The sequence below is a fragment of the Battus philenor genome, unplaced genomic scaffold (genome assembly GCF_028537555.1).
Source record: "Battus philenor isolate CCGP_79_NKW_IND1 unplaced genomic scaffold, ilBatPhil1.0.hap1 SCAF_1, whole genome shotgun sequence".
Classification (NCBI taxonomy): domain Eukaryota; kingdom Metazoa; phylum Arthropoda; class Insecta; order Lepidoptera; family Papilionidae; genus Battus; species Battus philenor.
In genome coordinates this window covers 16,992,907-17,009,552 of record NW_027181661.1, presented here as the reverse complement: position 1 = coordinate 17,009,552, position 16,646 = coordinate 16,992,907, and the positions used below count along the sequence as shown (strand labels likewise).

Sequence of the window (16,646 nt, the reverse complement as noted above, 5' to 3'; positions counted from 1 at the left end):
ATTATGGATAAAAGTGAGTTACGTGCGGTGATAAAATATCTCAGTTTGAAAAAAATGTCTACGAAGAAAATTTTTTTGGACATTCAGCAGACATTAGGGGGTGATGCTGTACCCTATTCTACGGTTGCGTACTGGGTGGCTGAATTTAAAAGAGATAGATCAAGCTGTAAAGATAACCCGCGTTCTGGGCGGCCTTCAACCTCCGTTACAGAAGAAAATGTCAAAAAGGTTGAGAATCTGGTTTTGGAAGACAGAAGAATGACTATAAAACATATAGCTGAGATCCTAAAGATATCTTTTGGTAGCGTTCAATCCATTTTAATTGATTCACTGGGGTTCAAAAAAGTGTCTGCAAGATGGGTGCCACGAATGTTAACCGACGAAAACAAAAAGCGACGTTTGGAAATTTCCAAGCGTAATCTCGAAATGTTCCAACGTGATTCGGATAATTTTTGCCGTCGTCTTGTCACCATGGATGAAACGTGGGTCCACCATTTTGATCCTGAAACTAAAAGACAAAGCATGTCTTGGAAACGACCATCCTCTCCACCCATTAAGAAATTTCGAGTTGCTCCTACCGCTGGCAAAGTTATGGCCTCTGTGTTCTGGGATAGTGAAGGAATCCTTTTTATTGATTAAATGCCAAAAGGCCAGACGATTACTGGACCCTATTATGCAAATTTAATCCCGAAAGTGCGTGAAGCGATTAAAGAAAAACGTCGTGGAAAACTGTCGTTGGGCGTGTTGTTCCTTCAAGATAACGCTCCTGCTCATCGATCGGAAGTTGCGCTCAACGCAATCCGCTGTGCTGGCTTCAATCTCCTTGACCACCCACCATATTCTCCGGACTTAGCCCCAAGTGATTTTCACTTATTTCCAAAATTAAAAGAGGAAATTCGTGGAACAAAATTTCACGATAATGACGCGGTTATAGCTGCGATAGAGGACTTTTTCGAGAGTCAAGAAAATAATTTTTTTTCACTAGGAATAAGGAAGTTAGAAACGCGTTATTCTAAATGCATTGCATTGGAGTGAGATTACGTAGAAAAATAAAATATTATTATTTAAATCTTTGCATTTTTTAATATTGATTCCAAGAATTTTTTGATTCACTCTCGTGTGTACTATAAAATTATATAATGAATGAAAACTAACAAATAAGATACAAGCAGTGGTAGAGTATTGAGGCTTGCGATAGGAGGTCGCGGGTTCGATATATGTATGTATGTACATATATATATATATATATATATATATATATATATATATATATATATATATATACATAATTACAGGTATCTGACTTCCACTTGTGGACACAGAACTCCCCTTTGAATATCCAATCGAAAAAAGGTTTAAGAATTGCACACATAATATAAGGTATTATATTATATACGTTGATCTGTCCTTAAAATCAAATCGTTCAAAAGCTTCAATTAAATTCAATTATGATTTGTTTTTTTTTTCTGAATTTTATCACTAAGAACGTATCTCTTCAACCAGATATAAACTAGCATTTCCTATTCACGGTTTTACTGTATAGTACGCACTGCATGAAACTAAACTTTTGTTATAATATCTTGCGCATCTTAAAGATTTCATATGACAAAGCGCCTAGAGAAATGTACTATATATATATATATATATATATATATATATATATATATATATATATATTTATATTTATATATATATATTATATATTATGTATATATATTTATATATATATATGTATGTATGTATATATGTATATATATATATACATACATACATATATATATACTTGCATAATAGTAAAGACTACAGTACAATGGTCTTACCACACGAGGCAATTTCTTACAAACAACCATAGTTTTTTTTTTTTCTAATTTTTATCACTAAAGTGTTTTGTTTACTACATAATTTTTTTTCGAATTTACTACGCGTAGACAGCTGGCAGAGGGTTTGCCTAGATACGGATGTCTCTTCTCCCAGCTGCGAGTCAGGACAGCGTGTTTTATTATTATTTACATACAGTTTAAACATATGCATACAAACAATATCATTTATAATTTTTAATTTCGGCATTATTTTATTTAAAGTTTCTGCCCAAGCGTTACAGACCGTTAAATGCCTTGAAGTCCATTAGGTTGAACGGAGGTATATCAAGGTTTTCGCAAAGGGTCACGTGGTTATGTCTTTTGGTTTCGAATCGTAATATAAATATATGATATGGATATATAAACAAACATAATATAAGTTTATAAACCATAATCTTGACCCCTGTTTATTAATGTTTTTACTTGTTCTGTCATTGTTTGACCATAAAACATTAAATGTTTTCAGTGAGATAGTTATAAGGTAGCAATTGTAACTAATTTTATATGTCTATGCTTCTAGTTTGTACTTTCTTACTACTTTTTGTTACTGTTTATCTCCAATAAAGTAAATAAATAATTATACTGTACAGTACAGTAAATAACTGTGGAAGTACAAAAGGTAGTTGAAGTGTAGATTATTTTTTTTTTCAATTTCATAAACACTTGCAAAATAAGAGTTTTTTTATATGATATTTTTAATCGCACGCCAAAACGTATTTTCATTTGTTTTGGTGGGAACTATACAAAAATTATTAACTTGCATTTTAAATGCTGCACCCTAAGGAATGGGAATGGTTTGTCTTTTTTTTGTGTAGCGAACATTTTTTAATGTGTGCTTATGATGGTTTAATCCAGGGGTGATCAACCTTTTTAACCGACGAGCCAATTTAAATTTTAAAATTTTTTAGCGGGCTGCACATAATGTAACGTTTAGAAATAATTTACAATGTAAATATATAAATTTTATTTCAAAATAAAAATATACAAGATAAGAACGGAAAAACGAATATAGTATATCGTGTATCAGTTTTAACAGGTTGTTAATTTTAATTAATTATTTTAGATGAACATTTACCACTATTTTATTATAATTTATTTTATAACAATATATTAATGAGAAAAAGTCGATATAATAAATTTAATTTCAGAAATGCTTGACGGGCTGTATAAACATTTGTAACATAATGTAAACTTTTTACAAATATTATTACGAAATTACCTTTGTGGATTAAATTTTTCAATCATAAAATGAATTTTAATAAATAAATATTAATAAAATAAATATGTATAATAATTAATAAAATATAATTACAAATTATATGTTATATCATTGCACTGCACTGCACTGTTCACGCGCGATGTATAAATCTAAATGATGAAAGAAGTAGGTAGTAATATAGCAGAGTAGCGAAAACAAGTAGCAATGGCTTCCACATACAAATATTTTATGACAGGAATTCTAAAGAAACGAGTAGGTGTGTCAAAACATGTCAACTCAGTTCCTATCATTTTTGTCGAGTGACCAAAGATGTGTGGGGCCTTGCGTTATCATGGTATTAAACAGCACCCTATACCGGCCGCTTTTCTTCAATTACAAAGTTCAGTTTGTCGAATTTTTTAACATAGACATTTGAATTGATTATTTGATACTGTGGCGTGAGTTCATAATACAAAATTCCTTTTTAATCCCACCAGACTGACAAGATAATCTTCTTTTTTGTGAATCTCTCCTTTTGCTGGTTGATCTTGCTTCACCCACGATCTCTTGCAAGTAACATTGCTACAAACTCTCCACTTTTCGTCGCCAGTGAAAAGGTCTTTCAGAAATGTATCATTTTTATTGCGTTTCAGAAGCGAATCACAGACGATCCCTTGCGTCGAATGAATTTCCTTTCGCTAAAGGATCCATAGAGATCCAATAGTTTTTAATTTTTTTTTCAGTGCAATCATGCGATATATTGAGCTCTCTACAATGTGCCGTGGTATGTTGTGACGATCTAAATCGGAATTGGCTTTCATATGGGTTTCATCAACTTCGACTAGGTGGCCAGATCGTTGTGCATATTTCAGTGAAAATCACCAAAACGGAATCCTTCAAACCAATTTCGACACTGCCTTTCTTTTAAGGCTTCGTCTCTATATACGGCACATAACTCCTTTTGTGCTTACGTTACATTCTTGCTTTTTCGGAATCCAAGTTTTTTTTTATTTTTATATTTACTTTACTTTACTTTATTCGAGATATACAGTAACTAAGGGCAGTAAGAAAGTACTAACTTAAAAATATAAAATTAGTTACAATTGTTACCTTATAACTATCTCACTAAAAACATTTAATGATTTAAAGTCAAACAATGACAAAACAAAGAAAAACATTACTATACAAAATACGAGTCACAGCAAGCCGTCACGTTCCAATGAGGCTTAAATTGTATTGTGTGTACTTAATAATTTCGAACGAAATTTTCTTTTAAAAGATACGAGAGAGCACGAGAATATATCAATATGACTAATATATGAATTGTGGAGGTCACACAACCTGTATAAGGGTGCACGTTTACCGATATTTGTCTTAGCCGTTGATAAAAGGAAGAGAGATCTAGAACGCGTTCTCGCTGCAGGAATTCGAAAATTTACCTCGGACAACAGTCCCGAACAGTTAACAGTTATTTTTAAGTGTAGTGGCGTCCATTAGAGAACGTCGATCCTTTAATGATAACATTCGGTATCTATTTAAAAATATATAAAAATCCCGATTATATATATATATATATAGATATATATAGGGATAACAACAAAACTAAAATACTAATCGATATTTTTTTTCTAATTAAAAATAGAAATCAAAAAGTAAGAAAAAAACATTGGTTTAATCTCTAACCGCGTTAACAAAAGAAAGTGTAGAATGAATCTATCGACAAAAGCGGCAATGACTTACTTACCAACCCAATAGATATCTCAGTTGGAGACGTAATTGTCTCATAATAAAATTACCAAGTGGTGTCAGGTTAAAAATAATTAGTTATGTATGAAAATTCTTGCCATGACTGTATATATGTAAAAGCGGACAAGGTTAGTGATTTATGCGCTAAATTATGTATATAGTTTGGTTTACACCGCTGAAGAAACCTTTTTGCTATGTTTGGATAGATTTTCATCTTGCTTCTATATCTAAGATATAAATCTTTTAATTAAAAATCTAATAATTGCCAACAATTTCCCGAGATCACCCGAGATTGTATGAATTAAAATTTAATTTAAAAATTATCTTTATTTAAATAATCTTTTAGATTTGCTTTTAAACCTTCGATCGCTGATCTGTTAAGAGTCGGCCAGAAACTCAACACTTGCTCTTTTAAACTAAATTTAATTATTTTTCCTATGTACATTATAATATTACCCATGCAAACGGGTTAACATACCAAGTTCCATAAATTTCAATGATCTAATAACTCTTGAATGCTATAATAAGATTTATTTAATAATAAACCTTTAATTTTAGATTTAAAACTAAGATACGAAATGTCTATATCTCATAGAACTTTATTATATATGCGTACGCAAAAGATTCGAAATTTGAAATTTAGGCGACACGAGTTTTTTCTTTTCTTGCATTTATTATGCGCCACTATTTTTCATAAATTATTTTAATATAAATGTAATTAGAAATGTATGATCTTAATAATGATACTCGTGTAAATATTGAATATTTCAAATAACTGTATTGATATTTAAATTATTGATATCTTTTACTTGCTTTGAATACATGTTCCGATCGAAGTATTGGTTTTTATTAAAACTTGCCTATTCGATTTCCATTAATATCAATCATTATTTACATTTCAACATCTCTACACAAATAGCCGCCGAAACGGACGTCAGCTTAAAGTTTTTTTTTTATAGTTTTTTGATCAACTTATCATTTTTATATAGTTGCAATGAAAAAGGCGTTTGTCTTCCATCTCACCTGATGGAAAGTGTAGATGAAGACGAAGGTGGTACACGCCCATCCGAAAGAAACTTGTTCACTCTACTCTTAAAGGCTCCAGAGTTGAACTCATCAGGAAAAGTAGACCCAAGCAGGTCATTCCAAATATTGGCGACTCAGACCAAATACGAGCTGTCTATGTATGTAAACAACGTATGGAAGAAACTTTTGCTGCGCCTAGTAGTCCGATAATGATAATGAAGATGACTCAGTCAGTTCGAAAAGAGCCTTCGATCACTCTCCAGTGTGTATCCTATAAAAAATCGATAAGTTGACAACTCGACGACGATCTGTATACTATATTTAACCGATGGGATAATAATAATAAATAATATGTATGGTAGTGGAGCGACGAGAATGGATAGGGTGTACCATATATTGATTAACAGTGAACGTGCTGTACATTTAACCGTATACAACTTTTACACCTAAAACCAATCATCATATAGTTCATTTGATAAGTATGTGCTAGGAATAAAAGAATTAAACGTCTAAATTGTGTGTTAGATAGTGCTAGGAAAAAAATTAAGGCAAATAACATCGCCTCCCTGGTGATCGATGAACGTCGTCGTATTCTTAAGGTTGTCCAGAACAATAGTATAGTAATAAGACTTAGTTACTGTAGTGGATCTGGATCTGGTCCAAATGTTCACAGGGCATGGAGATTTCGCTGAGTACCTACATAGGTTCAAATTCCGGGAGTGTCTCATGTATAGCCCAGCTGTGGACTAGACCATTGTGCACGCAATAACGAACTGTCCCGTATTCCCAAAAGAGAGATATGAGGATGAAGTGGACCTGAAGGTGATAACTTTGCAGTGCCGAAAAGTTTTCATAATTATAAACAAAATTATATATTAGATTAACAAATATGAGGCCGGGTATATAAAGAGAATATGTTTATATAAAAATAAGGAACATAAGGACTTTTAAATAGTAAACTAAATGATATAAAAGAACGTGGAGAATGAAGAAAGGCGATGCATGTAAGGGTTGTAAATGAAAGGAAGAGAACAAAAGACAATGTCATGAATAAAGATGATGTAGCAAAATAAATAATAGGTGATAAAATAGTAACATGTATAAAATTATTGCTAAATATATATAGTCCCTGTCTCAAATACAATAATAATAAATTTTATTATTATTGTATTTGACCTTTATAGGTTAGTTTTTATGGTTTATAAAATTAGTTTCTTTTGGGGACAACTGTGAAGTTTATACAATATATTCCTATGTTATGTGTCTGAATTTGAAGTAAATTTAAAAAGTTTTTTTAACAAAAAAAATCTTAAGTCGCTTTATAATACAGGGTTTTTGAACCATAAAGGCCTCGATACTGCGATTCATAAAAACAGGAAGAAATTTGTAATTAATATAGGTATTTACTAAAAAAAAAATTGACTAAGTAATATGATACTTATTAAGTATCTGTAATATCATAGGAATACATTAGACATGTAAAAGGAAATCAGAATGAAAGATGATGAAAAAAATATGAGACACGAAAGAGGAGAATAAAATTAAAATTACAATAAAAAAAATCATTTATAAACAAAGACCATATCTCACATGTAGGAGTCAACTAGAAGTCCCTAAAATCATGGAGGAATCAATAGCCTACCTGATAAGAGAAGAAAAAACCAAAGAAGAGTTCCTCCTACTATGTAAAATAGTAAGTAAAGTAATAGATAGAAATAAAAGCTAATAAAAATGTAAACAAAACAAAAATCCAAAAAAATAATAATGTAAAACAAAGTGATATTGTAATAATCCTATATAGAAATAAAATAATAAAAATGTAAAAGAGTAATGAGGGATGTATGAAAGGCGTTACAGAGCGAAAGGGAAAGACAGAAGAATTGTGGCAAGAATGAAAAGAATAAAAGATCATATGACGTATGAAAGAAGATAATGAAAATAAAAAAAATTATGTGAAAAATTAAATAATGTTAAATAGTCCCTGTCCTATACAAGATAGGGAGGGGTACGAGAGGCTCCCAATAGCGGGGGCCATATAAAAAAAACTAGAAGAATGAAAGATCATATGATGTATGAAAGAAAATAATAAAAATAAAAAAATATATGTGAAAAATTAAATAATATTAAATAGTCCCTGTCCCACACAAGATAGGGGGGTACGAGAGGCTCCCAATAGCGGGGGCCATATAAAAAAAACTAGAAGAATGACAGATCATATGATATATGAAAGTAAATAATGAAAATAAAAAAAATTTATGTGAAAAATTAAATAATATTAAATAATCCCTGTTCCACACAAGATAGGGGGTACGAGAGGCTCCCAATAGCGGGGGCCATATAAAACAAAACTAGAAGAATGAAAGATCATATGATGTATGAAAGAAGATAATGAAAATAAAAAAAATATGTGAAAAATTAAATAATATTAAATAATCCCTGTCCCACACAAGATAGTGGGGTACGAGAGGCTCCCAATAGCGGGGGCCATTGAAAAAAACTAGAAGAATGAAAGATCATATGATGTATGAAAGAAAATAATGAAAATAAAAAAAAATATGTGAAAAATTAAATAATATTAAATAGTCCCTGTCCCACACAAGATAGAGGGGTACGAGAGGCTCCCAATAGCGGGGACCATATAAAAAAAGCCACTTAGACAGAACAAAAGAGCGCTAAAAGGTTTTAAAGTTAAAAAAAAAAACTAGAAGTCCCCGAACCTATAAATAAACATCTGAACAGTTAATTCAGGCCAAAACATTAATAACAGTCGACAATGTCGTCAAACAACGATAGTATTGTAGAACATTCTAGGTATACTTCGATATATATTCAAGCGTAAGCCACATTACGACTCGGATAATACCTACAGAGGCACGTGTCGGCGCACGCCCCGAAACCGTTCGTGCGCGTTTAACTCTATATATATATACATATATATATATCAGTTATTGCGACAACGTATCTTTGTATAAAGGTTCAACTTTCATTGTACAACCATAATTTTCGTATTTTTATATATAAAGAAGGTTTTACGTATATTGAACACTCCATGTGTTCAAATCATCACCGATTTTCTTGAAACGCTCGCCGTGGTGACTCAAGAACTTAAACCCTTAATAGCCTAGAGTTTCAATTTTGATACCATTCCTAAACTGAATGTTCACATTATTATTAGTTTTTTTATAGGTTGGCTGTACGAATTTTACTGTTGTATAATATTCTTTCCAACGAAATTAAAAAAAAATCTATTTTTACCTTCATCTAGACCCTCAAGCAAACAAAGTAATATTTTAAAAAAATCACTTTCGTAAATCAGGTTATTAAGGGTTAAACCCCTTGGTCATGGTCTATCCATTGCTACAACTACTTTCGTCCGCCTAGGATCTCCTCGTATCAGATTCGATTTCGTAAATAATCCCGATCTATCCTCTCCATGGCTTTTAGAACAACACGCTACCTTTATTATTTCATTACTCATGATTTCGTTAGCATTGTTCGACATTCTATACTGTGCTTACCATTCTGTGGTCTCCAATTGATATCTTTAATGCACCATTGACCGTTTTTTCTATCCTCATTTTGATAAGAGATCCTTTTATTTGGGATTCATAAATAATAAGAACAAAAGTGAAGTGGAGCGTCCATCTGAGATGACGACTACTGTTCGTACATGAGTAAATTCTTCACTAATGAATTTGAATAATAGAAATCTAGATACTATTTCGCATGCACTACAGAGAAAAGACACCTAACAAATAAATTGTAAAATAGTTCCATTTCAAATCAACATTTTTAAAAATTTAATAATTTTATACCTTTTAAAGGCAGACACAAAAATTCGCCGGTTGAGATAGATATATATATCTTATATCTATTCCATTTAAAACCTCTTTAATCACGAGTTTAAATAATCTAAATAAATAAATAAATACTCTGATACTATCTACTAACAATGGATCAGTGGTAGCTAGGTGTTCTAGGACAGACTTGCGATCGAGGCACGCGAGTTCGATTCCCGGAACACAATCTTATAATTTGTGCATTAATGATATAGGATAGGTTAGTAGGATAGACAGCAGCGCCCTCTTTGTACCATTCTACCACACTGCGATCGCCAACTTATGTGTTATAATTATGGTATATATAAATACCTTTGAAAGCCTCTATGTATTAATAGCTATATCTAGTTCCCACAGTTGGGATTAGTGTCATAAACCATCAGACGAGTTTAATACAAATTGGTGGATGTAAAATATCTTATTGATTTCACGTCTACTCACACACTCGGTCTTGTATGCATCTGAAACAATATGACACAGTGTTTCCCACTCTTTTTTGTGCCAAGCCCTGAGCCTTCCTAAAATTATTACGCTCTCCTATGTAATATAATATATATAAAGCGAAAGGTTTAAACAGTTGTTGTCCACTTTCGAATGGCCCTCCTGTGGGGCGAGGGTCGCAGGTTGAGAAGCACTAATGTAACACAATGTTTCCCAGGCTTTTTTTATGCCATGCTCCTTGAAATTCTTATGGCCACCTATGTATCATAAATTTTATATAAAATAGAAAAGATTAAAGTCGTATCGAGTCATTCCGAATTGTACACCTTAACTATCAATTTGTCCCCCTATGGGGCGTGGGCTTCGCGAAACACTGATTTAATCTAAAACATTCTAATTTAATAACCAACTAATACATCTGGCTCGATAATTCTTAGAATTTTTTATTAAGAAAGATATTTACTTCTTTAAATGCTAGGGTCATTTTGCGTCTCCATTTGTGTGTATGTATATATATGTGTGTGTATTTTTAAGACCGGACTTACACTGCTTCTCAAATGGCATGTGCATATTCCTAGGTTCAAAGGGCTATCACTTTTCGATGACATAAATTCATTCAGTATGTGTGCAGTGCTGCGTCCATAAAATATATATATATATATATATATATATATATATATATATATAGCAACTATGTAGCGTCATAAAATTTGATAAATACTATAGAACCCTGATTGACGAATTTGTCTACCAACTCCCCAAACATATTTTTCATTGCAATATTTTTTTAGAATATACTGATGCAAAGCATAGCTTTCTCCATTTTGAGAGATATAATTGGAATAGAGATCTACAGAAAAACGTACACAGATGTATCACAAATAATTTCTCGACTGAAATAGCAGTGGGCGACCACGAGTCGTTGTAAGCGGTGTGAAAAGGTCTCCCACTAAGAGTACCGACGACATAGTTAACACTTATCATACCAACACTTACTAGGTACCTATTTCTACCATAGTCATGACCCTAATTTGTTTCCTGCTTGAATACATGCAATATGGTTTAACATTTATTCCTATATCTCCAAGAGGGGGCAGAGGGCATCCACAGTACGTTGCCATCCCGAGCGGTCTTGAGCTTCGTGCTTTACTTCGCTTCACGTCATTCCAACTGCCTTTATTTTCTTGAGGATTCCATTCTAGGGCTTGCATCGGAATGTGATCCGGGTCCCTTCGGAGCGTGTGGCCTATTCAGTTCCACTTGCGGCGTTTGATCTGCATCTCACCGCAGCGATTCCAAAGGTCTATTTTGGAGATTTTCTCAGGCCAGTATATACCGAGAATACGTCGAAGACAGTTGTTAACGAAGACTTGGAGCCGACGCGTGATATCTTTGGTAACCTTCCACGTCTCGCATCCATATAGCAAGAAGGTTTACACATTGGATCGGAATATTTTGAGCATAACTCTTCTAGCCAGCTTCCGTGATTGCCATACTGGCGGTGCCGTGCGAAGGCTGCCTTTCCCTTGGAGATTCTCGAAGCGGTGTCCTCTTCGGTCAGTCCAGATTCCGATACTAAGCTACCCAGGTAATAAAATGTGTGGACTCTCTCCACTCCTTCTATGCCAATAAGCATGCAATATGGTTCGGAAGCAAATAATAAATACATTTATTATAATTAAACAAAATTGTATATAGATCAATTCTATTACAAACGTAAAGAATATGAACTTGTGTTCAATTGCTCATTGCTCTTATTAAATTTCAATGCAAAAGTTAAACTTAAAATGGGTCTTTTGACCCGCTACATATCTAGCAGTGAACATACATCATCTAATATGATGATGAAGCCTTTTTAACACATTCCACGCCATGTAGGGTGTATGTGACCCCCGCTATACTTTCCGTTCAGGCCATTTGTAGTTCTCATTGAAAAACATAGGATTCTTAAAAATTAATCGTAAGGTCAAATGTAGATAACTACACATCACGTATACACGTACGTAATGCATATTAAAATTTAAAACTTTTTCCCGCTAATTATAAATTTGCAGTTAAAGTGTAAAGCATACGTCTTAAACGACTTTTTTAATTTTTAAAGTGTGGGTCGTATACGCCCCTCGCGGCTTGAATAGAAAATCTTCAAAAATTGCCGTCGACAAGGAACGTGTTATTCGATTATTCAGCATTATTTCCCTGGCGCCTGTACCCTTGACGAAACCCAGTCGAAGTACCATACTTCCTGTCCAAGTAGCATCGGATCCAGTTCTTGAGGATATAGATCATAGGAGAACACTTTCTTAATATAATAGATTCTTATCATAGCCAATGAGTAGATATGGATTCTAAAGAGTTTTGTGTCTTATTAAAAGATATTTGTAACACTTTATCAATTTATTTCACACACGAACAAATTTTTATTAGCGCTTGAGTGCGAGCAAAAAGGACGTGCATTCGTCGTAGGACTCTGGGGCGCAATGTGCTCTGCGACCGAGTGAAAGCGGGCAATAGAACAAAGGCGCAAAAGAAACAAAAGTAACAAAAGGTCTGCGCCCGCGTCACCGGTGCGTGCATGTGCTCGCTGCACTAATTCGGCACACTAGGTTCGCTCGTCGGCTACGCTCGCCCACAAACTCTTACACCTATTATTCATTCAGACATCACGTCAGTGTATATAGGACTCCCACAATTCCTAAAAACGTTTCTTTCTAAAGTCATATCAATCATAACCATCTGAAATTATAAAAGCTACTGCTTCTTCTTTTCTATTGCTAGACGCCTACTGCAAGGCTTCGCGCAGGTCATGACAGGTTCCGCGCTGCCTGCATACAGCTACCTTCTGTCTTAACTACATCATCGATCCACCTAGTGTCGCTGCACGAGCGATGAGCTCCACGCACCGCCATTTCAAATGAGCAATTCTTCAAGCTACATCCGTGATTTTGGTTCTTCTGCGGATCTCATTTCAAATTCTAGCTCACAGAGAAACTCCATATACCCTCTCCATTGCTCACTGGGTGAACGTGAACCTTTTTATAACTGTTGTAAGCAACTGTTTAACAAAACACAACAAACAGTGTGTCTTATATAGTGAAATAATACTGGACGGGTATGCAGCATAAAACAGTACTGAAAGTTATGGTAAATAAAAAGGAAATACAATAAAATATTGATGAAAGTCACCGCGGACAGTCGGAGTTAAAATAATTATATATCAAACTGTCAACCTTTGACCTGATGTCTGTAGTTGTGAAAATTATTTTTAGATATTCCAAGCTAGGTGTATGCAAACCACCATAAATATATATATGTATATATATATATAAACATTAATATATATATTTATATATATATATATATATTATATATCTATTCCATAATTAATAATCATTATATAAAATATATATATATATACATACATACACTAGTCTTTTTTTAACACATACCCATGTTCTAAACTAAATTTTCAGTCTTATGATATTGATTAGCTGATAAGAAATATGCATTAAACCCAATTAAACCTTTACATCTATTTTCAAACACCTTGTATCATGTGATAACCCTTAAATATATTTCAAGAATTTATTTAAATTAGGTTAATAACCTTTATAGTGAAAGATAAAGAAGTTTAATATATGGCAATATATTATCTTTATATCTGAGATAATAATTTTTGAAATATTGTGTCATACATTGACAATTTAACTATTTATTGATACCTCTTATCGTTTACATATATAATAGATCACCATGTATAAGCTACAAAAAAATTTCACATACAAACATTAAAAATAAATTGTAACCTCTTCGCAATCTGGCAGCTGTTGATAATTGTACAATGCAATAGTATATTTAAACTAAGACAATTACATATCTTCACTTGTTTTATTATATTAAGTTACAAATATTTATATTGTATATTTGTAGACATTGATAACAAGTTGACATGTATATACATATATATATATATATATATATATATATATATGTGTGTGTATTTAAATGCCTAATGTATATTAGCAATAACAGTTTACAAAAACCCACATAATGGTAAGTCAAACGCGCAGCATGTATATAATTCTTTGGTATTACATATTGATAAAATTTTTGTTTAAAATAAGAAACAGACCTAAAGTGTTACTAAAATTTTAATATAAAATAAGAAGTAGAACACTGGTTTCTGTTTGGCACCAATGTTTATCTAAACGCAAACACAAAAGTATTTTTTATGTTTAATATCATCTCCGATCATTGAGTTGCCTCACCAAGGTCGGCGGCTATATCAAGGGTTTACTAGGATTCCTCTTGTTTGATTGGCTTGAATAAAGCTAAACCCAACGCAAAATGAGCAGTGTTGCTTGGTTGCGGAAACCAGACTGCACAGATGACATAATACAACCGTTATTAATATCTTTTGAAGTAAAATAATTAATACAACATGTACTTCTGGACTGCCTCGCTCAATATAATCAGCTGATATCATTCCAAATCTGGAAATTTCTGATTAAAATTAAAATTTCAAAATAATGTTTCGAAGTTAAAAATTCCAAAGATGTGCCAGCTTTTGTTACAATAAGGTCAAAGTCAATTTATATCAATTGGTTACTGAATGTAATCATCACACTTGATTTTCATTTAGTAGAACTTCTAAGGTGAGTAATGGAGCTTTTTGTGCAGGTAGTAGTTGAAGGCAAATAGGGGTCATGAAGGTTAATGTCTTGGATTGTAATTCATCTGGCATGCCATGTTAAGATTATTGGAAGAAGCTGAATTTTGGTCGCTTTCAGATGATCCTATTGGAAATCTATAGTGAAGGCCATCAGGTAATTTCTTATGCCTGAAATGATGATAATGATGAAATATATAAAATACTACTTTCATAAAAACAGTCTAAAAAATAAAATTAGTACAATCTACCGTTTTGTGAAAAGAAGCGAAAGATTTCTTGATTTCTAGTAAAAAAGGTTTTTAGATTCCTGACATATGTGTACAGTACAAGACTTTAACTTAATACTTTGCTTAAAAAAGTAAAGTAAATTTGTTGATAAAACATAAATCCTTTATCTAGTCTTCGAAGAAGGAATAGTCTTTTTCAGGAAATGCTTTCAAGACCTGATTCAATTGAGTTTTTATCTCCTTAATTGAATCTAAGTGGCATCGCTGCGACAATTGAGTTTGCTGCATCGCCAGAAATCACAAGGATCAAAATCAAGAGAAGACAGTGGTTGGTGAATGTTATGAGTCAAGAATTAAAGGATTATTTTTTTTTTTTTTTAAATTGCATGGTTATGGCACAACCCGAATCTTGATGTGTTTAACGAAATTGAAACATTTGACAAACAAATATGTAACTCAGATATAATTAAACCTTTTGAAAAATTGACACTTGATAATAGTACCTTTTTTCCCAATGCCCAGGTATTTGAAATGTCAATATACATCTTACTTTTAAATCACAGTAATATATCTTTATAAAATTCATATATTAGGGGGACCGGAAAGTAATGTCATTTCTATTGACATATTTTACAGAAAAACCGATTGATTTTCACTGCTTTGGCATTAAAAATATCTATACTAGATGGCAAAAGGTTGTTGATAATGAAGGTGAATATATTGTTGATTAGAAATAAGTACTTGTTAAAAATGTAATTGTGTGAATTTAACTGTAGAACGCAACTTTACTTTCCGGTCCCCCCTAATATATCCCATAAAGTAAAAAACATATAAAACATGATGCTTCTGCAAATGGCAAAATATACTCTGTCAAACCAGATCAATCAATTCGCTTTGCACAATCAAGCTATGCGAATAGTGTTCTAAATGTTTCATATTAATGTAAAAAACATATCTATCTGTCTATATATAAACACAATGTTATATACATAATTAAAATCCTATAATACCTGTTTCTTGTAAAGCAGAAAATATTGTCAAAATATTACATATTTTTACAAATCATCATGAAAGCCTATAGATGCCCACTTCAAGGCATAGCCTTTTCATGATGGCAGGTTTTGTGCTGCAACGGACAAACAACTTCCCGCAACATTCACTATGTGGTTAGTCCACCTAGTGCACACCTCCCTGTATCACTATATAATATAATTTTATCTAGGTGTGCAATAGACATTCCTGTTAGCCATAATCAACATAAGTCTATCAAAGTCCTCATACCGTTATCATATTTACTTAACATAAGGAAAATGACACATTACATGCCATGTAGGGTGTATATGACCCCCGCTGCACTTTCTGTTCAGGCCATTTGCAGTACTCATTAAAAAACAAAGGATTCTTATAAAAGGAATTGTGTGGTTGAATAGAGATAACTTCACATCATGTATACACATATGTAATGATTATTAAAATTTATAACTTTTTCTCGCTAATTGCTTTGCAGTATTAAAAAAGTGTAGTGTATGTCTTAAGTGGCTTTTTTTTTTCATTTTTAAGGTGTGGGTTGTATATGCCCCACACTGCTTGAATGGAAAGTCTTCAAAAATTGCCATGGCAAGGAATGTATTAAAAGAATTT

At 32.6% G+C, this 16,646-nt stretch overlaps 1 protein-coding gene across 6 annotated transcripts in view; it reads right to left on the bottom strand.

Moving 5' to 3' along the window:
* The window catches only part of per (period), a 55,771-nt gene that overhangs the window by 38,108 nt on the left and 1,017 nt on the right, over window positions 1–16,646 (bottom strand). The window lies entirely within an intron of this gene.